The sequence below is a fragment of the Orbicella franksi genome, chromosome 10 (genome assembly GCF_964199315.1).
Source record: "Orbicella franksi chromosome 10, jaOrbFran1.1, whole genome shotgun sequence".
Taxonomy (NCBI): domain Eukaryota; kingdom Metazoa; phylum Cnidaria; class Anthozoa; order Scleractinia; family Merulinidae; genus Orbicella; species Orbicella franksi.
The window spans coordinates 16,219,780-16,241,868 of NC_138154.1; the positions used below are offsets into that span (position 1 = coordinate 16,219,780).

Genomic DNA, 22,089 nt, shown 5'->3' on the forward strand with positions numbered 1-22,089 from the left:
TAATTTGTTACCCATAAGTCAAAACTCGAGGGTTTTAAGAACCATCTCGTTTTCATATTTTGTCTTGTTTAACAGTGACCGGAGTGGGACTTCCGAGTAGGGGACCTCCGGGTTGGGGGGGGGGGGGTCTTTTGGGGGAGAGCTTCCAGGTAGGGGCCTTACTGACGAATGCTCACAAGGATTCTAGATTTAAGAGTGACTAAGGTTTTTTTTTCTCTCCAGGAGTTGTAATGCACTATAAAGAAGAAAAAGTCTAACTATTTACTGTGTGTTTACGGCACGGAGGCCTGGTTCCAGTTGTTGAAAGACTGGAAAACGCTATCCAGTGGATAAATGTTAACCAAACAACCACGCTATTCGGTGGAGAGTGATTTATCCGGTGGATAGCGTTGTTTTCCACCTTTCGAACAACCCGGGCATGAACGTTTAATGTTTTCCAATCCTGCGCTTTAAATCTTGAAATCTCTGCTCGACTTCAGTTAATTGTCTTGTCTCATTTTAGATAAACGGCAAGCTTTAGATTTGTTTGTGTTGAAACTAAATACAATTTGTGATTATTTTATCGACTAGAATTGACATCTGCATGACAGTACGTAAGCTATTGTATCACATTTTGTAGTTGGCGGTAAGAATTAACTTTAACTTCGGCTGATTATTCTTGGCCTCTAAAAAGCGGAATTTTCACTTGTATAAGCAGCTAAAATCCAAAAATTTAACAAAGATGCTGATAACGAATAAAATGTATATAAATAGTCCTGTCGAAAAAGGGGCGAAAAAACGGAAATTTAGAGCCAAAAAATGCACGACTTACTTTCGGTATACAGTTATAGTTTACGCACGAAAAACATTCTTCTCATTCTCTCGGACGAGAGTTTGTGAACTAAATACAAGTCAATGCTGAAGCCTTCAGTTTTTGATCATGAAGCCAACTCAGCCGCCTTACTTTCCTTTCTTGCAAGAAAATTAGGCGGTAAACGATCGAACAGCCGAGTTTCACGTTAGTTTGTGATTATTTTTCGATTAAAATTAGCATTTGGATGCAGGCAAATAAGCTATTGTATCATGTTTTGTAAAAAAGTCAATTTTCACTTCTATCAGGAGCCATAATCGGGGACGGAGACCGTAAGCCTTGGGATCCGCGCGCACCTATGATATGGGACAATTTTTCTATTTTTAGAACAAGTTGCGCCATCCTGACGTCATATATCCGCACGGATCCACGCACATGTCGGGGGCTCTCGCGTGGATGTTGTAACGTTGCGTGATCAAATGGTGAGAGTTGCGAGATTCTCTTGCAGATTTTTCGCAGCAATGGCAGGGAATAAGGCAGGGAATAAGAACCAGGGCTCTTATAAGTAGTTTTATGCTCTGAGCTAATGGAAGAGGTGAGTTTTTCAGGGTCGAAAACAAGACTTCAATTTCGCGCTGTGAATGAATGCTCGCACTAGTTGTACGCGTAAGCTTTTGCGCTTGTTCTATAAAGAAAAGTTATGTAAGAAAACTCTTTACTCTGGTATCGAGTTAGTTTGTGAGTTTCCCAAACAATGCTTAATCACAGCCAAACCCTGTTTTGATAGTTTCTTATTGTTTCTGTTTGTTTGGCGAGTTTGCAAAAGTTTTTGAAAGGAAAGTCTGACACGCACAAGTAGCTCATTTGCATAGTGCAGCGCGTGCACTTTCAAAATTAAGTCCGAGTCGGCGTTTCCAATTGTCAACAAATCTTGACAAAGATTTCCTTCGCTGTCTTTTGTGCCGAGATGCTGCAACAATTTTCACCAACGCCAAAAGGCTATTAACATCATGAGTGTTAAACATAGTGAAATTTTTCACTACGAAAATAAAATAGACAAGGAATTTTGATAACTCGACCAAAAATTCGAAATCTTTATTCGAGGGTAACCGGTCGTTTCGCCTGAAATTCCGTTCGCCCGAAACCCTTTCGCCCGAACTGGAAGACGATTCGCCCGGACTCAAAGTCGATTCGCCCGGAATTTTTCTAACGTGACTATGGTACCAGTTAATTGATCGATGAATACAGCGTTATGCCACGGTTTCGTGTAATGTGAACATCCAGCGCTGCTTAAAGAGAGAACTCCGTTTTTTTCTTTTTCGCTTTTTCGGCTCGTAGCTTATGCGAAGGGAATATTGTACGGTCTCCTTTCCTCTCTCCTTCCCTCTCTATCTGGCGAGTTAATCGTCGATTGATTACTGATGAAAGGAGAATTCAATTCATCCGCCACTGATTGGACTAGGTCACACTTCATGTAAAGCCAAATACAAATGACACACATTCCGTTTCTATTACCGTATGTGACAAGTTTTATTAGTCTATCTAGAAAAGAATATCGCAGGTTAGTACTTTAATCAAGCGCGCGCAACCTGCGTATGATACGCATAAGCATGCAGCTGTTTTTTAAACTGTTAGATTGTCCCGCGCTCTATAAGTGGCTTGTGCAAAAGTGTGATTTTTTTTTCCGCGTCCTATAACTTTTCTATTGTTTATAATTGTCACTTTCTTGACAATAAGAACTAATTAGTGCCTCGCACAAGGTAAGTGTGATTTTTTCCCTTTGTTTTTAATAGTAATAAATTAGTTTATTTTAACAAAGGAAGTAAACAACATCAGCATTAACCAATCAAATTACCAGAACTTCGATCCTTCTTGAGTAAGGGGCTATAAAAAGCCCCTCAAAATAGCTCTCGTCACTCGTTCATTTGAACTACAAACAATCATCTCGGAATATTTTAAAGTCGAAAATGTCATACTTGTGTTTAGAGTGTAAAAAGTTCGTATATTCTCGTCGAGAAGCTCTTCTCTGCGCTGACTGCAATAAATGGCAGCACAGAAAGTGCAGCAGTGGAGTAACTCGGGAAATGTACAGAAACGCTGTTCAAACTGGTAACGAAATCCCTTGGCAATGTAAGGCCTGTTCCACTTCGAATGTCGCCGTGTTGCCCAAGTTCGAGAGTACGAGGAATGAAGGTAACTATAATATAAATTTTATCTTTGGGAAAAGGGAGGTTTAAGTAAGGTTTAAATTAGTCTCCGCAAGGCTGTTCTAACGATATATTTGTTTCGATCAACAGATTCCGCTACCTCACTTGGAACTGTCATGGAAGTGACAATGTTTTCTGAACCAGTATCCAGTATCATGTATGCAGTACCTACCGCCATTGAGGAGTCAGCCAGCCCTCCACCCAGTGGAAGCACATTATTCTCGTGCCTCCGATAATGCAACCTCTAGTGTAGGTGAGTTGTTGTTCCATAAAGTATCTAAGTCAAGATATTTTCAGCCATATGTCTGAATTTCGAATTAACGTAAACATCCAAGGTATCAATTTCTCTTGTATAAGAGTGTTTTCATTGCTTATGTTTGCGATGATTAAGATAAATTAACTTATATTGGCTTATATTGCGCAGGAGCCAGAATATTAGGGTGGTTCAGATACTTATTGACCCGCGTTCTTGAAAAGGATAACATTTCGTAATTCGTTCTTAGCGGTCTTTTAAATTCTTTGATGTATCCTCAAACAGCTGACGAGCGTTCTTAACTTCAAGTTCTCATTATTACTTCTTATACACAAAGACTTAGTGAAGTTCAATTTGTCCTGACACTTCTGTTTTACCACCCTCCCCCAGACCGCTCACACGTTCAGCTGCCTGAGGCAGTAGAAGAGCCAGCGCTTAAAGACCCCGCACAGTCACAGCCAGATGCGGCCCCTGTTCGCCTTACGTACGAAATAGTAGCGGATGGTACCAAGAGACGGCGGGAGAAGTTGGTCGATAGCCTGGGCTACACATACAATGTAAAAGAAAGGGGAAAGGTAACCACCTAGTGGCGGTGCACGGTCCGACCCAAGGGGAGCCAATGTAGAGCAACAGTCAAGCAAACCGATGGTGAGTTCGTTCCTGGGCTGAGTTGTCATAATCATCCTGCTGATGTGGGCGCGCTGTTAGCTGCAAAGATCAGGACAAGCGTTAAGAGAAAGGCCGTGGAGGAGCTATTTAGGCCCGTGACAGCAATTGTTGAAGAGGTACTCGATTATATTTAACTTCATTATATTTAACTTGTATCCAATAGTTGCTGCAAGATAATTTAAAATTCAGACGATATAATCTTACTTGATTTCGCTTGCCATATTCAAACCTTTTTGGGTCTCAAAAGTACTCGCATTTGCTTTTGTTTACTTAGATCTTAGATCTTAGTGATTTTTCAATTAGACTCAATTATCTTTCGATTGAAAGGGACTGTATTTCACTAAAGCAGCTCTTTTTTTTTTTCTTTGTATTTTTTTCTCTAGTGTGAAATATTTTTATATCTTTTTGAAACTTGTCTCAGGGGGTCGACGTCAATTGGGCTTTGCCCTGTTTCTGCCTCCTGTCGCACGGTTTTTGTTTCTTGTAAATATAAATTTGTGGGACAAAGAAAATAAACTAAACTAAACTAAACTAGTTATTTTAGTGATAGAATAGTTTTAGAAATGGTGTGCGCTTTTCTTCCTTCAAGTAAGTTCTGTTAGAAGAACTTACACCAGCACCATGTCCTGTTCTGTCCAAGCCCCTGCACCTGGCGAGGGCGGCTAATCGACTCCGTCAGCGTCTGCGCCCAGACGATCCAACAAACCTAAACTTCGAGATAGAGGAGGACCACATTCCTTCAGATTTTCTCCAATCTGACCTACGCGTCAAAAACAGAAGACACATTGTATTTGCCACCAGCCAGCAGCTTGAGCAGCTTGCCGTACCAATGGCACGAAGAGGCTGCTCTCCTACATCGGAGCGACGTGGATTGAAAGCACTACCTTCCCGCCAAAGGACTGGAGTGTGTACGGGCAGGCCATCCGCACCAACAACGACCTGGCGGGCTGGCACCACGGCCCAAACCGACGAGCTGGGGGCAGAGTACGCATTCCGTTTTACCTTCTCATCCAGCACCTGCACAGAGAGACCAAGCTTTCCGCGCTTCAGGTTAGACTCGTCTCCGACGGAAAGTTAAAACGTATACAAAGAAAAACCTATCGACGCCTTCAGGCCAAGATTTTTGATCGATTACGCCTCCAAGGAAAAAACCGCTCAACAGTTACTAAAGGCATGCAGCCATCTTAATGGACCAGTACGTTCAGTTTAAGTTCTATCAGTCAATATATTTACACCTCCGTGTCGCGATAGATTTAAATGGTTCGATTTGAATAGGTTACGGTTTGGTTAGAAATAATTCATTGTTCGCTATTAGTCAAGACATATACCGTACACATCGTTATAGTTTTAAATAGGTTAAGGTTCGGTTACGAATAATTCATTGTTCGCTATTAGTCAAGACATATACCGTACACATCGTTATAGTTTTAAATAGGTTAAGGTTCGGTTAGGAATAATTTATTGTTCGCTATTAGTCAACATATTTATACCGTACACGTCGTTATAGTTTTAAATAGGTTGAGATTCGTTTAGGAATTATAATATACAATTGTAAATAGGCAAGGTTAGGTTTATATAGACTTAGAAGTAAGTATTTATCGTAGTATCGCGCAAATAGGTCTACTGATCATATTCAATAAATTGTTGCATTACAGTATGTTGAAGTTTTTTTTTTTTTGCTTCAGCTATTGCACCGGGCCGGTTTAATTGGGTTTCTTGCATGCTTAGAAGAAATTTGCATGTTCAGTATTCATTTCTGACAACGTGATACATGTCATTATATCGATCGGAAATAGTTTTGATCGCGCTACACGACTCATATTTTATAAATCGACTTACATATTATGACTTATATCTTCATAGAATATACCGGGCGAATCGACTTTGAGTCCGAGCGAAACGACTCTTTGTTTGGGCGAATCGTTTTCCAGTTCGGGCGAAAGGGTTTCGGGCGAAACGACCGTAAACCTTATTCGACTACCGTGACTATTCGAGTTGATTAAAGAAAGCTGATTATTTCTGCTGTATTCACACATTTTCAGCTAAGCTTTTAATATGTTCTCAAACATTTATCAACCTTAAACATATTTAAAAACTAGAGATACATGAGTTCGATGTACGTTTTCACTCGAAAGTGGGAAGTCCAATTTGTCATGTTTTACTGACTGTACAAAACATGCATCGGCGGGCGCTCTTATTCATCGACAACAGTCAATTTATTGGATTTTTACACAAACAAAACTGAGCAGCATCTACAGACATAAACTTTATTGTCACTTATTGGGCCCTAATAAAACACAAGCGTTGCTTACGATTCAGGCGAATTTCAAACTTGCAATTATTTTTCTTTTACTGTTCGGTCGAGATAGACTCTGGTGAAATCCTCGCAAGCGTGTGGCAAGAGGAGGGAAACTTTGAAGTCCTGAAACGCTGCTATATCCAAATATATCCAACTAGTTTTTTGCTGTGTTTTGGAAAAGCTATTAATCTTCAACATATGTGAAACTTAGAGTGGAGTAATGTGGAGCCCTTGTAAAAGAAGCTGCGGAACACAACTTGGTCGTGATATAAAGCGGCACATAACTAAATTTGACACCGTCTTACTTCACTCAAACTGGAGCAGCTTACGATAAAAACACTGAAGCAAAATTCCAACAGACATAGAAGTATTGAGTTGTGGGCTAAAAGCATCAAACATTTCGGGAATTTCGGACGCCATTTCCCCGCGCTACATCCGCAAAAATCCTCGCAGCATGTACGCGCGTGTGCCGCACGGGATGGCGCAATTTGTTCTAAAAATAGAAAAAATATCCCATATCATAGGGACAGCCCCAATACTAGAAATGGCGCGCGCTTACGGTCTCCGTCCCCGACTATGGTTCCTGCTTCTATGTTCTGCCTCCATAAACGAAATTCGGTATGTTGGACATGAACGCACTGCGGAAACTGAGCACATTCAGCAAAGAGGTGCTTTTAACGAGTTAATGGCAGCAATTTGTCCAAAAAGCTAAAGCTTCACGGAGATTTGTAGACTGTAGGTGCAAATTGAAGCTCTTAGAACACAGAGTTACCTAAAAAAATATCAGTTTAAGTGTAGAGTGCGCCATTGGGATGGCTTCATTAAGGGGCAGCTCTTCCCTAAATAATGCTTATCTGCTAAGCAGTAAACTTTAAAGGAACTCAGTCAGGGTATTTTGAGTCAATTTGACCACGTACAAATTAAAATTACCGTTAAATTGAAGTTAACCTAAAAATACTTACTACTAGTAATAATCACCATACTCTGAACATTATGTTCTGGATTATCATTTAAATGCTCTATTCCAGCCATGCGAATTTGCAAGTGCAAATCTGAAGTTTTATAGGGCTGATGTGAAGGCAATCCCAGGCTAAGGGTGCGTTCCTTTGCGGTGATCTGGATCAGGATCAGCGATCCAAGATCTGTCTGGATCATAGTGCATCAAAGGAACCGATGAATCCATGTCCAAGAGTGGATTCATCGGTTCCTTTCATGCAACATGATCCAGACAGATCTTGGATCACTGATCCTGATCACCCCAAAGGAACGCACCATCAAGTCTCCATTGACATGTCCAGGAAACAAACCTCCTTTTACACAATTATTGCAATAATTTTCAGAAGTACATCTAATATTTGCATGGAATCTATCACCAAGCTACATAGATTTTTGGAATAAATATTACCCTTGAAGCCCAATTTATTTTTGTTGATTCTCATGAAGAACACATTTTGAATAGTGTTCACTTCTACACCAAAAGGACACTTTATTGTAATTCTTACACAAATTCATGACAAATGAGGTGTTTGGCACACTGTTCATAAACTGTTATGTTGTATTAGCTCTTAACCCATTGTAGCCTGCGAACACAGCCGCCTCTCATTCGCTCCCGCTACTACGTGCGGGAGCGAATGAAAGGCGGCCGTATTCGCAGACTACGCCCGAATGAATTGCACGCAACTGACCCCTATTCTTAACGTTTCAAAGCGAGCGCGGGTGCTAAAAATAAACCATATGTGCAGTAACCACACACACAAGATCAGGTTTCAAGTCGACATCTCTTATTTAAAGTTGAACAAATGAAGGGCCAACATATTAAAAAATGTCAACAAAAACAACTCAACCTGATGTGTAAAACTGATAAGAAAACAAGAAATTATATTACTTCTTTGCCGCGCGACAAAATGCCCAACAGAAGCCGAGAAACTGAACAGGCGAAATGAGTTAATTATTGGCTTCGGACATAGCTATGCTTGGGAGGACAAAATAAAAAAAAATTTCCATTCTTGAATAATAACGGCTAACATTTGAGAAAACAACGGAAAATAAAAGCGACAGACACAGATAAAAACCAGTTTGAAAACAAGAAAATAAATTATTTCTTCGCCGCGTTACGAAATATTACAGCGCAGCGAAAGAGAGATGAAAGTTTCCAATCAAAAAAAGACGACAAGAACAATCGAATTTCAACTGTGTTAAATTAGTGGCCACTTAGTTCTTTTCTCGGCAGTTCTGTGGTAGCTGTACACGCCTCCAAAAAATAGATTTGAACGAAGCCGAGTAAACTAAACAAACAAACCGCGTGGAGGTCGCCGTAAATTAAATATGTAGAAATCCAGCGTGCAGGTTTCTGTTCACTTTTAAAGGCCTGTCCAAACGGGAAATGTTTGGCGACCAAACACCATCGAACATTGGGAAAGATTTCCGTATGACCCCATTCGTTTATTATGCATGCAGAATGATTAATTATGTATACGCTCTATTGTTTTTGAAGACAATAGAAACTCCCGAGGGTATTGAATATATACATTGATAATTACCACTTACTGTATGAATAAAAGAGGATTTCATTGCGCGCTGTCTTTTCGCTGATTCTCTTCTTCCACTAGCTCCATTCTTCCCTCATTTTCTCCTCCATATTATCCGGGCTCCCTGCGCATTTTTCCCCTTTTTCCTCCTTGTACCTGCAGGTCTCGAACCACTTACCTTTCGCATACCTCTCGCTTAACAGTCTCTCTTCCACACCACTACACTACGAGGTTCAGTTGAGAATTAGCACTCGAAAAATCATTTTATTTTTCGTCACTCGTTCACATTCCCAAAATTTACATTGCAATTGAATTATTCATCTGTTTAAAGCATGTTTCACGCTGCACGAAAACATGCATTGCATGTCTATCACTAGCTCCCTGGTGAATATAAAGGGGGGATGATTTATCTCTTTCTCTACTTTCTTGTAAGAATTACGTTTGGAAGTTACCATTTACAGTTTACCGTTTTTCGACTTGGAAAGTCTTCACTAAACTTGCTTGAGGATCACGATCAGTGCATACAGTGGTTGAAGGAACACAACCTGCTCGCGTTGTCAATTATGTATCCACGGGAAAATTGTAGCAATACATTCACGTGGACACGACGAGCTTCATCGTAGGATGGGTTCGAATGGCGGTGTTCGAGAAGAAAATGCAATGGCATGGGATCAATGCGCCAGAACTCATGGTTTTCTGGAAGCAGGCTGTCCATTGAAAAAGTATTAGCCCTAACGTATGCTTGGGCGCACAAATTTACTACTACTCAAGCAGAGCACGAGACCTCACTAGGTGACGAATCCACGTCAACAGAAACGGTCACAGATTGGTATCACTATTGCCAAGAGGTTTGTGCCGACAGAATCATGAATCATCATGCGGGGCAAATAGGCGGACCAGGTACGACTGTTGAAATTGACTAGTCCAAGTTTGGCAAAACGAAGTACAACCGCGGTCGCTACATTGAAGGACAGTGGGTCTTTGGCGGCATCTGCCGCGAGACCAAGATCTGCTTTCTTGTTCCGGTAGCGCGAAGGGATGAAGACACACTCTTACCCATTACACGCGCCCACATATTGCCGGGGACACGCGTGATGAGCGACAAGTGGAAAGCTTACGATTGCCTAAAAGACGAGGACTATAGTTATCTCACAGTTAACCACAGCCTAAACTTCGTAGACCCAGACACAGGTGCACACACCCAGCGCATTGAAAATACATGTTGGGGAGTCAAACGAAGTATGCCTCGTACAGGAACATCCAAAGATCTCTTCGAAAGCTACCTACAGGAATGGATGTGGCGTAAGCACTATGGAGATGATCCTTTTGGAAACATTACCAAGCATATCGCCGACTTATATGAAGTACACAAAGGTGCGTAAATTGTTCCTCGCACCATTGTATGCGCTGTTCGTGATCCGATCGCCACTTCATGGAGGAAAGAATTTTATTTCACTTTGTTTAAATTTACAAAATTAATATAATGGTCGCTGACCCGCGCAACAGATTATAGCTAACCGCAAGCAGCCAGTTTTGCTTAGGCCTAAACAGTATATTTAAGCTTTTTCAAACTAGCGCAGAGGTCTAAATCGCTATTATTTTAAGCAGTTTTAAGCCTGCGCTCAGTTTAAAAATACCGTAAATGCGCCCAAAATTATGATATTTCGTTTCGGTTTTCCGTAATTTAGACCTAAAACTCGAAAAATTACTCTCCAAGAAATCTTTCCGTTTTTGCGTATTTTAGACAGAAAATTCGAAAAAGTCTCAAAGGGGCGCTATTTTTTTCGCTATTGTTTAGTTAAACAAAGAACTGTATGCATAATAAATGTATGGGGTTATACGGAAATCTTGCCGAACGATGTTTGGTGACCAAACATTTTACCGTTTGGCCACCTTGTTTGGTGCTGTTTGGTCATGTTTGATCATGTTTGATCGTGTTTGATCGTGTTTGGTAAAATTTGAAGACCATCAAACATTCGATAAAACAACTTTAAACACTTCTTTTGTTCTCGTGTTTGATGGGCGGTGTTTTGTTCGTTTGGACAGCGCATGATCCAAGTCACTTGCGTGATTTCCGCGCGAAAAGGAATGGGCACCATAATATTTCCATAGAAACAAACGCGTCAAAATGGCGGCAATTTAAAATTCCCGGAAAATGTTTTGTTTTTGCGGAGGTTAAGGTCGTCACAAACCAGATAAGGTTATTACATTGAAGACAGTTTCTATGAAAGTTTTTCTTTCCCATATCTTTTGTAACACAAAAGTGGTTGTGGTAGCAGTGTTGAAATTTCTTGTTCGAAGTCGACATGAAGTTCGTGTTTATCGTAGCAGCGTTACTACTAGCTTTCGCATTTTCTGATGGGAAATTGCCAATTGTGAAAATTTGTTGTTTGATGGGAAAAACAAGGAACAGGTATGTTTGCCATGGACGAATGATCTCTCTCAACGTAGAAATGGCCAGGGTAGCGAACGTCGAGCGTGGAAATTCCGTCTGCGAACATCACTGGCATATGTTGAGGACCAGGAACAATATTTGCTTGCGCCCTTTGCCTAGCCATTCCAGAGCGATGAGCCCCACTCCTATACCAGCAAGGCTATTTCAAGTCTTCGACAAAGTGGGGAAAAGCATGCCTTCGTATCGACCCGGAACGCGGTGGTGCACCAGTTGCCGAAACGTTGATGAGAAATTTTCATCCATGGCTAAATATAAAAAGCCAAGTAAGAGGAAAAAGGTATGTACAGTCATTGCAATACTGAAGACATGCAGTGTCTGTCAAAAGTAAGTTAAAAATTAGTGGTAAATATTTCTTATCCCCTGCTGTAGCAAGTAGAACAGAGAAATTGAACTATTCTAAGTAACGGAAATAATAATAAATACTATAATAACAATAGATATCCCACAATCCTCTGCGCTGTATATATTAACATGTTTCCCTCCTTTGTGCACATTTTATCCTACGACATTACTTGTTTGTTAGCAAAGTTGTTTTTCTCTAACACCGCGTCATGGCCGAACCTCCGCTAGTTTAACGCCCGTTGCAAGTCAGGGTGCAAGAAGTCCTAACAAACATTCAAGCAGCCCCTCAAGCTCCTCTTCCTGTTTTGCCTGCTCCACAAGATCCTCAAGTTGCTCTTGCCGCTCCGGCACACGAGGCCGCTGCGGAGAATGCTGAGGCTGGTAACCAAAACCCTGGACTTCCCGAGCCTCCGCTCCAGGTAAACTTCGGTTTTGTCTTTTCATGCTCGCTTAGTCTTCTACTTCTCCGTATTTTTTAGTGCTTTTGAAGTTTTGTTTTGTATGTCTTTAGTGAAAGCCTGTCGAGCGCGTGTTATGCTTGCACGCCCATTCAAAAATGTTTCGCCACTAAAGGAAATTTTGCCACCCTTAATGTGAGTAAAATGCTACTCAAGAGCGAGTGATGCCAGTCGAGTGTGGCTGAGGAAGGGAAATTGCTTCTGAGCGCGAGTGCAAAGAAGTTCAACTCAATTACCGTGTTTTAAATAATTTGCTACCCCTCAATGTGAGTGGGATGCCACTCCAGTGCGAGTGATACCAGTCGAGAGCGACTGAGGATAGATCTTTTACCGCTCGAACGCGGGTGCAAACGAATACTTTTTTCAGCCGTGATGGCACTCGAGTGCGAGTGATACCAGTCGAAGTGACCAAAGGAATTTTTGCTGTTTGACGTTGGTGTGACGTAAGTGCTGCCAAGTTCGTTTGGATCTCTCCAGGTTTCTGGGAAACCACTCGATTTATAAACAAGACTCGATTTAGAAATGAGACTCGATAGGATACCACTACGATCGAGACTCGTTTGTTAAAACTGAGACTCGTTTCAGTGTGCGAGAATCGAGTCTCGTTTCTCAGAAAACGAGACTCGTTTAGAAAATTCAATTAATAGCTAATAATTAATAGTTAATTTATTTAATAAAAGTATATCATTGAAAAATTGTCAATTAACTATTGATTATTAATTAACAATAATTAATAATAAATTTACTATTTTTTAATGATTAATTATTAATCAATTATAAAAAAAATATGACATTAAAAAAAAACAGGAGCAGTCCTTCTTTTCCCCAGTGCTAATCGTCTTAAAATGTTGTGGAGGCTGACCACATGACCATGAGAAACAGAGGGTGCTTATCATTTGCCAAACAGATATTTGGTTCTGTCCTTGTGTACCGGCTCACAAGAACCGATACAAAAGACCCAACAATGTTCAACAGCTAAACAAGGGTTCCTAAAGAAAGGTGTACAATGGATATTCCCTCTGTGTACTGGTACACGAGGACACAACCAATGAACCGGTTGGTTGAAAATGGAACGGCAAAATGAGTGGACCACCTCCAGAGGTGGTCCTGAATATTCCGTTCGGAAGAAACTGAAACGGACCTTTCCATTTCAATTCCGACCGAAATTTCAGGAATCTTTGTCATAATGGAAAGTACCCGTAGACTACCCCTAGAGGTAGTCCTCTTTCTCCGTTTGGAACGGAACAACAGCAATTTCCTTAACATTTGGTAAATTTTCGGAGTCTCTTATCAGCCGAAAACAATTAGGAGAAATCGAATTGCAAGTGGTAAGCGCCATCTCGCTTGGTTGGTTTGCTTAGTTTGGAAAAAACTCATCCCAAACGGTTTATTAATGATATTCTGCATGAGGAGTCGGGAGACCGCGTACGGGACATGCGCAGCACTGTTGCATTTTCACCTGTTTAGTATTGCAAGATCCAGATACTGACATTTTCATATAAGCTCAGATAAAGCTTAATTTAAAATGTATGCATTACTTCTCCTGATGTCATCATCTTTCTTCCTCTGGTTTAATTTGCCATTTGTAAACCGCCAATTATAATTGCCAAAAGAAAGCAAAGAGGAACTAGAAAAATATGGGAGGAAATTATCGAGGTGAGCTAGCTAATAGCTGTTAAGTCAAGGTTGTTAACTTCTTTCAATAATAATCACACACACACTCGATACAAACTGCATATAAAATTCAACAAGCAAACATTGTTAACTCCACATTAAGCTTAATGTTTATTGTGTGATCTTGAATAATGTTTGAACATCAACAAAAATGTTATGCTACAGTCCTCAAACATTTTTCATTTCTAGAATTTTCCTTTGTATTGGTTGGTACGTGTACTAATAGTTAATAAATCAAAGTGAAACAGCGCAACCAGTAGATATAAGCTTGCAAAATTCCCTAACATATTTTCATACCTTTTTTTGGTAAGTAAATTTGGTAGTTATTCTATAGCCTGGGAATTATAGGGTGAAAAGAAATGGAGACACTATTAAGCATGACTTCCCTTTCCTCTGTGATGTCTTTTCCATTTGAGAGATAGGACTTTTGCCAGCAGTTGGTGACATGCTTTTCACGAACATACTGATTTAGTCATTGGTAATGCATAATGAACATTTATTGCTATTTCCACTTTTGAATTTCATTCAGCTGGCATGTAGCTTAAAGTTCAGTAATTATTGGTCACATGACCAACTGTTTGTTGCAAAAGGCCTATTCATAAGCGATATTGATAATTATTAGGCATAAACATAATTATTGGATTAACAAGTTCGCTCTTGGATTTAAAATTCTTAACTTTCCTAAAAGGTGTAGCTTTTTGCTATGCAGTTTGAGCAATTTTAAACTTATCATGCTGCAGAGTTAGAGGGTTTGTGTGTAAAAATCAGTTATAATCAGTCGTTCCCAGGGCTTATCCCCTGTGAATGAGATTGAAGACTTTAAAGGCGCACGCACAGGCTTCTATGTTACTTGAGTTACCCTTCACCTGATCGACTTTTAACAGTTTTAAAAATCTAGTGGAATTGGCCATTACATCATATTTACAACTTTTTTGTTTCAGCCCGTAACGTCAGTCACATAGATATAACGCAAAAATGTAAGGTGTCTGTTTGAAAATATGAGTTTATGAAAACTTGTCGTAAATTAGAAAGTTATGTAACTGGACAGAAATATAACAGAAATGTAATGGTCAGACTTCAGGCATCTCTTGCACGGGAATTAGCTTGAGGGCTGGTGTTGACTGACATTTCAGGTTACTTGTCTCTCTTTACAAATGGAATATTTCCTTTGTATTCTGTGCTGCTTTCCATTTTCCGAAACAATAACATGGCAATCGGACAATTGCTAGTAATTACATGTAAATTAATATTGAACTAGGAGTTAAGCCAGAATTTTAACCAGTCGTTTAGTCCATCTACAGGTTTTGATCTTGATCAATACAGTTGTAGGTCAAATTTGATAGATTAAATGTTTTACTTGGCCTCTATAGAGTTCTAAAGTGTGACGCCACGTTGCCAAAATTCAGTTCTAAACACCTCGGATAATCTCTTCCGCGTGGGTCACGTAGTGCTTGTGTCCGCTTTGTCTTCAGGTCAAAACGCTTATTAACCTGTGTTATATTACAAAAGAGGCCACGAAGAAGAACAGAGGGTCAAAAGGTCAAGTACTATTTGAAAATTATCGCTTTTTGTCCAAAGAAATTTATCGGAACGGACACAATGGTGTACTGCTTTGCAATCGTTCATCAGAAAGCCACAATTGCAAGTTCTTTGCATTTCCAAGTGATAAAAAGGAAAAAGACGAACACAAAAGATGGATCCGTCTGATAAGGTTTGTAACGGCACTTATAATTATCGTTTTGCTTAAAAGAACATCAGAAATTTTTTTGCGATTTCCACCGATTCGGAATACTTAATCTATTTAAAAGAGCTTTTGGACTTCAGAGTTAGTTGAAATTTTGAAACGAATTTTGAGCTACTGAAATCTTTCCAAGTGTTTAGGATTAAGTTCTGTTATCTGTTTCTTTGAAGACAGAGAACCAAACAAGCATTCCAGAGTGTGCAGCTGTCATTTTATGGATGGAAATAAATTAAATGGGCCCACAATTTACGAAAGAAATCGAGATAAGATATTTCCTAGTGAAGGAGGACCACCAAAGAAAAAGAAAAAGTAACAGCTAAAAAGAAGACTGTGCAAGAAATGGTGGCTGAGGCAATTAGAGGATCTGAGCAGCAGTCCACTGATAACGACACCAAACAAGAAAGTTGCAACAAGACAACAAATGAGATAATACGGGAGGCAGAATTAAATCAAGCCAGGGAGGAACTTCAGGGCATGCAAGAAAAAGAAAGCTACGCTCAAAAACACTACACAGTTTCGGGAGTGAATGTAGAGGTTCTCAGAATGGAAACAGGGCTTCCGACAAAAGAAGTTTTTAACATTGTAGTACTTCACGCTTTAAGATTCAAAGATTGTATTGTTTATTAGTCTGGTTGGAAAGTAGAGTCCATTAATTTTGAGGACCAGATTTTCATTACTTTAATGAAACTAAGACAAAATTATACCAACCTGCACCTTGCACAGCTTTTTAGTTGCAGTGTTGCAACAATAGCTAATATTGTCACCACTTTCGTCCATGTTTTGCATTCAGTATTATTTCATGACATCATGACAACCATTCCCCCCAGGGAAAAAAATGTATTATGAGTACCATCTTCTTTTTCAGAGTTTACTTCTTGAAGAATTGTCATTGATTGTACCGATGTGGAGATTGCAGCGCCAGGGTTAATGAGTCTGCAAAATGCTACTTATTCAAGCTACAGTGGTATGAACTCATTTAAAGTAATTGTCGGGGTCGCACCAAACGCAGTAATAACTATTGTTAGCAAATCATACCCTGAGTCCATTTCTGACAAAGCAATAGTACAACAGTCAGGTCTGTTGAATCATCTTGTTGCAGGGGATATGGTTTTGGCCGACAAAGGCTTTCTTATCCATGACATTTTGCCAAATGATGTTTCTCTTAACATTCCACCTTTTTTGAATAATGGTGTTTTCACTGAAAGTGAAGCAAAGAAAAAAAATCCATTGCCAGAGCAAGGATCCATGTAGAGAAAGCGAATGCAAGGTTAAAGGATTTCAAAATTTTAACTTTCATCCCATCTTATTTAAGATGTTATGCTGATGTTATTTTTCAGTTATGTGCTGCACTGGTAAATTTACAATTTCCACTTATCAAAGAGGGGTGCGAGGGGACAGAGTTTGAGTAACCTGAGTACAAAAAGGATGTTTGCCTGTTATCAGTAAACAAATATAATGGTCATTATATGATAGAACTGAGTCAGTCGAATAACTCTTCTTCAGTTATGTAAATATATATAAACACAGACATAAACAAAGTCAGGATGCCACTATTTTGCAGACCGATCAGATTGAGTAGGGTTTCTTGATAAGCAGGAATACTGTTTTGTTGGAGGAAACATTTCTTCAACGGCTTGCCAAGAGAGTGATGTATTTGCTTTGCGTTTCTTCCAGTTGCATTCAACATCTGTCCGGCTGAGGTTGTAGATGCCGTGAATGAAAAGTGCAGCAGCGTGGCTGCACTCGTTAAACTTCCCCCCTGGACACTCACACTTACTTGATCTTATGGCATTCTCATTATCTAAGCAAACCTAGCAAATCAGAAAAAAAGACGCGTGGGAGCACGAAAAGCAACTTTTAAAGACTTCTCCAAACGAACGAACAGTTCCATGCATCGAACGACCTGACACATCGATGTACACTGAACGACCTCAACAACAAAGCGTGTCAACGGCAAAGTTTGCGCGTCTAGTTATTCCACAATTAAATTATTATGGAAAAGAACTGTTATTTACTTAAAAATCTCACTGAAAAGCATTTCAAGCAGCAAATAAATGAGAAGCAGCATCTGTAGTGAGTATTCTGGAACCATTTCCACTCACCGTGACTTTGTAGACTTTGTTTCGCATGCTTGCGTGCACGTCTCCTCGTAAAATACACTGACTGTAAGTAAATGACTCCACATGGCCTGATTTGTAATGGTTTTCACCCTTCTTCATTGACTTCTGCTCTTCCCCGAAGAAAGAAATGAACGACGCGATCGAGAGGGCCGACATTTGGTATGGCGTCGGTCACGTTTTGGGCCTTTGTTTAGAACTGAGTTTTTTGGCACCATAGTAACGTGACGTCACCGCTTTAGAACTCTATACGTAGGGGAAAAATTCGCATTGAGTTTGAGGGATGCTTATATCAAGATTGGTCTATTAACTGTGTGTTTGTCTATGCATCAGACAAAATACTCACTACTCTATCATTCTAGTGTTAAAACATCTCCCTCACCTAATATTCTATATGTTGTTACCATTACTTATTTTTTTTTAACCTTTTTCTTTCGGCATTAGACCTTTTGCCTTTTTTCCTTTTCCTTTGTAGCTTTCCCTCTTCCTTCCTTTCCTCTTCTTTATTTTCCTGCTCATTTCTTGAATACCGTTCTTTCTTCAAGTCTTCATTCTTTTCCTGGTCTCTCTCCTCTTCCTTTCTCTCCTGTTCTTTCTTCTCCTCTTCCTTTCCTTCCTGTTCTTTCTTCTCTTCTTCTTCTCTTCTTCTTTTCTCTCCTCTTCCTCCTTCTCTTCTTTTCTCTCCTCTCCCTTCTTCTCTTCTTCTTTTCTCTCCTTTTCTTTTCTTTCCCCTTCCTTCTCCTCTTCCTCCCTTTCCTCTTCCTTCTTCTCCTCATCCGTTCTTTCCTGTAGTTGTTCCTCTTGAGTGGCATCTGTGGTAAACAAGGTGTACCATAATTATTACAAATTTTGTTGTTTCAAAAGCTAAAGCAATATGCATTTGCTTTATCAATTATCATCTGTTTCCATTACCTGCATTAATCAAGTTGCTTCATATAAATAACATTACCTCAATTTGAGTTTGCAACTAGAAATGTACCAATTTAATAACCCTCTGGCATGCAGGGCAGATGGGTGGATACCTTTTATCATATGATATTCTCTGCGATGCATAATGTTCCATACACTGTAGCTGTTCATTTGTGGACTTTTTGGTGTGTCATTTGTACATCAATTATAAGCTACTATGGGCAGGCATTTAACTTTGTGATACAATTCTTTGTTTTTCCAGTTCTCTTCATTAAAATTACACAACTATTGTTCAAGTATTTCAACTTTCTATTCACACATTGGCTTGATTTTGTATTGAAGTGCCTTTCAAGTACAAAACAAGGGTTTTCAAAATAAAAAAGGTGTTTTCCTTTTTGTTTCCATTTCTTTTGCAAATTAGACTAACAGATGATGTGATATGTGATAAGTTGTTCAAGTATGAAGTCAAAACTCTGTTTTGAAGTCCCTCAACCACTGATGCTTTCTTATTTTATTCTATGTATTGTTTTTACCTAGTAGTGTAGTTGAAAGTTCACTCTCAGAAAGTTCATCACTTGGGACATTCCCAATGTTGAAACCGGTTAGTTTGAGCTGTGGCCATTCTGGATGATGCAAGGACTGTATCGAAGAGCTCGTTAAAGTAAAAGGTCCACGAAGCAAATGCCCTAAATGCCGTGTTTATTTCGATGGCCAATCACTGAAAAATAACATCGCCTTGCACCAAATCACCAGAGCATTGCCCATCAAGTCTTGCAATAGGGACTGCGGATGGGAAGGCATCTATGAAAATGCAGCACCACATCATGTGCAATGTCCAAAATTGGATATGGAGTGCCCGAACGTTGCTTGTTATCGCACGGAAATCCGAGAAGGCATGGCCGCACACGCTGCTGTGTGTCCCAATAGAAAGGTACCGTGTCCAGAATGCGAAAGGACAGTTATATGGGAATCATTGCCGGACCACCAGAATGTGGACTGCGCTAATGCTATCATAGAATGTCCGCTGGGCTGTGGTGAATCATTCCCAAGGTATGTTTTTTTTTAATACAACGACTGACTTAAGGGCTGTTCATTTTTTACGAGGTAGGGGAGGCTGGCGGGATTTTTTTTTGGGGGGGGGGGGAAATGCAAAAAAATGGCTTTCGAAGGGGGACATTCCAAAAACTAAGGGGAAAAAAGGGGGGTAAGGTGAAATATTTTCTTAAAAATTTCAAATGGCATAATGTTTTAATATTAAAAATGCTATAGAACAATCATAGTAGACAGGATACAGATTTATTACTAACTTTCCTTCTGCTCTAAAATAACGTTGGACGTTGTTTTCAGTCCGCTTCCTCTTTCTTTCATTAGAGTTTCTGCGGTTTTCTTTTTTTCTTCTCCTCTTGTTCAGGTGCTGTTTGTGTATGCCCTAGATAATGTTGTCATAACTTCTCTTCATAAGCTATGACTAAGAGATCCGAGATTGACTTCTCTTTCTTTTAATTTGTGTTTTTCTTATTATAGAAGCAACATCATTCTCCACACGCATAAGTGCGAGGAAAAAGCTGTGAAATGTAACGTGGAAGGGTGTGGAAGAATAATGAAGCGCAGAGACATCAAGGAGCACATCAACGATGCAGCAACTTCGCATTACCGTCTTCAAGGGGGCGAAATACAACGGCTGCACCAACTAATTCATGGAAAAGTAAGAACAAATTAATACTTAACCTTTATTGCATACGAATTTCAAAAATATATAGATACAACTTTGCCTTAAGTAATTTCCCTAGGGAGAATCCATATAAAAATGGCGGGGGTTGCTCGTCCTATCTTTTAGGGGTTAAAAAAGCGGATTTTTAAGGTCCACAGCGGGAGCATACATGGTACCTAATTTTTAAGTTTTCTCATTTACAATTGTCTTTATCGCTATAATTTAAAAATTATGAAAATGACTGACCTCTAAGGGATAAAAATTTTTCAAGCCACGCCCACCAAACGGGATCTTGGTGCCCAATAGAGTTTTTTTCAAAATTCCCGAGGAGCATCCCCGTCCTTTTTTGTTTAACTTTGGAATTGTAAATTTCAGAAGTGTGACAAGGAATCAATAAAGTTAAAGGAGGAGAGGGTGGTTGCGTTCCGCTGGACAATCAGTGATTTCCAAACCTGGGCGGCAGAACAAACAGGGAAAAAGGAGCCTCTCACGAGTCCAACTTATATTGACAAGGAGTATATTTTCCACTTATTCACTTGCCAAGTTGTTATCGGACAGTTTGTTATCAGACAGTTCAATAAGCTAATCACATTCAAAGTTATAGTTTAAATCAACTCATGTGATTACAGACCTAATTGGACTCCACTCAGTCTTATTACCATTACTTATCAGTCAAAATATTTTTTCCCTACCTAGGATTGTTATGATGCCAGGAGACAGAAAGGAGGCTTTCCATAGTATGGATAAAAAAACTATCAGCGAGAGAGAAATGTGGGGGGTGAACATCAAAAATTTCACGGAATGGGTAGATGAAAATGGAGACCTAAACGTCAAATTTATTATTTATTACGTTAGCCTTTGATTTAAAACAACAATCACTATAAAGAGGCTTCCTCAAACGTTTTATGTGAAGCGTGATTGAAGTTTTTTTCATTCGTGATTCTCGATTTCAAAACATTTTGAAATGCACATTGAATAACTTTAATCTTCTAGCAGACCACCTGTTTGGGATGTTTTTTACTCTCTCGATTTTTTCGGAAAAGTTAACGTAAAAAGCGTTTTCTTCTAAAGTCGAAAACCAGACTCCTGAGGCGTAGACTTTTCCTTTAATTAGTCCATGTTATATGTTTGTTAGAAAATAACATAGTGTTAGACTTTTTGAATGAGCCGATCCAGAGGGCTTCCGTTTTATCGTAATTAACTTTCAAGCCGGACATAGAGCCAAATGCGTCAAACAAGTATAGAGTTCTTGAAAATGAAGATTGTGAGCCATCTAAAATCACTGTCGTATCATCCGCGTATTGCGAAGTTTTGCATTCGGTTCCCAAGATCGTGATTCTATGAACATCTTTATCATTTCTTATTGTGCTACCTAAAATTTGTAGTGATAATGAGTGTTGTAATGATAAACTAGAGTACAACGGTCTACAAATATTTGTGCTGATGTTCTTATTTATGAAATAAATGTTATCTGGAGAGCAACATGGTCTATTTCTCTAGTTTTTAATACGTGTGTGTTAAATTTGTAGTGAAGGTCATTCATAAACAGGATTAAACAAGCTTTAGGGAAATCATTGGAGTGAAAATGACTTTTTCCTTCGCGAACATTTTCATGTAAATCAACTAATCTCTATTTAAATGGTTTCACAGAAATCTAGGACCTCTGTAATACAGTGTTGCAAAAAAATTTAATTGGCTACTGATTTTAGCACGGCAGTACCACTGGGGGTTATTAGAGCAGTCATAGCGGATGCAGAATTTCATATGTTTTCAACCATCCTACACGTCACGAAAACTATACGTCCCAAATTCCAGGTGGGCTCTGGGAGAGAGAACACCTTGTTCAAAGCATACGTACCGTAAGAAAAGGCTCTGCTTGCAGGGTGGGAGAGAGATCGCCATAGGGGTGGACCATTTGACTTTTCAGGAAGAGGGA

The 22,089-nt window shown here is 39.6% G+C and overlaps 1 pseudogene; it reads left to right on the forward strand.

Annotated features, from left to right (window-relative positions):
* Window positions 1-13,638: 13,638 nt before the first annotated feature.
* Window positions 13,639-17,302, forward strand: LOC145500120 (uncharacterized; annotated as a pseudogene).
* Window positions 17,303-22,089: the final 4,787 nt, after the last annotated feature.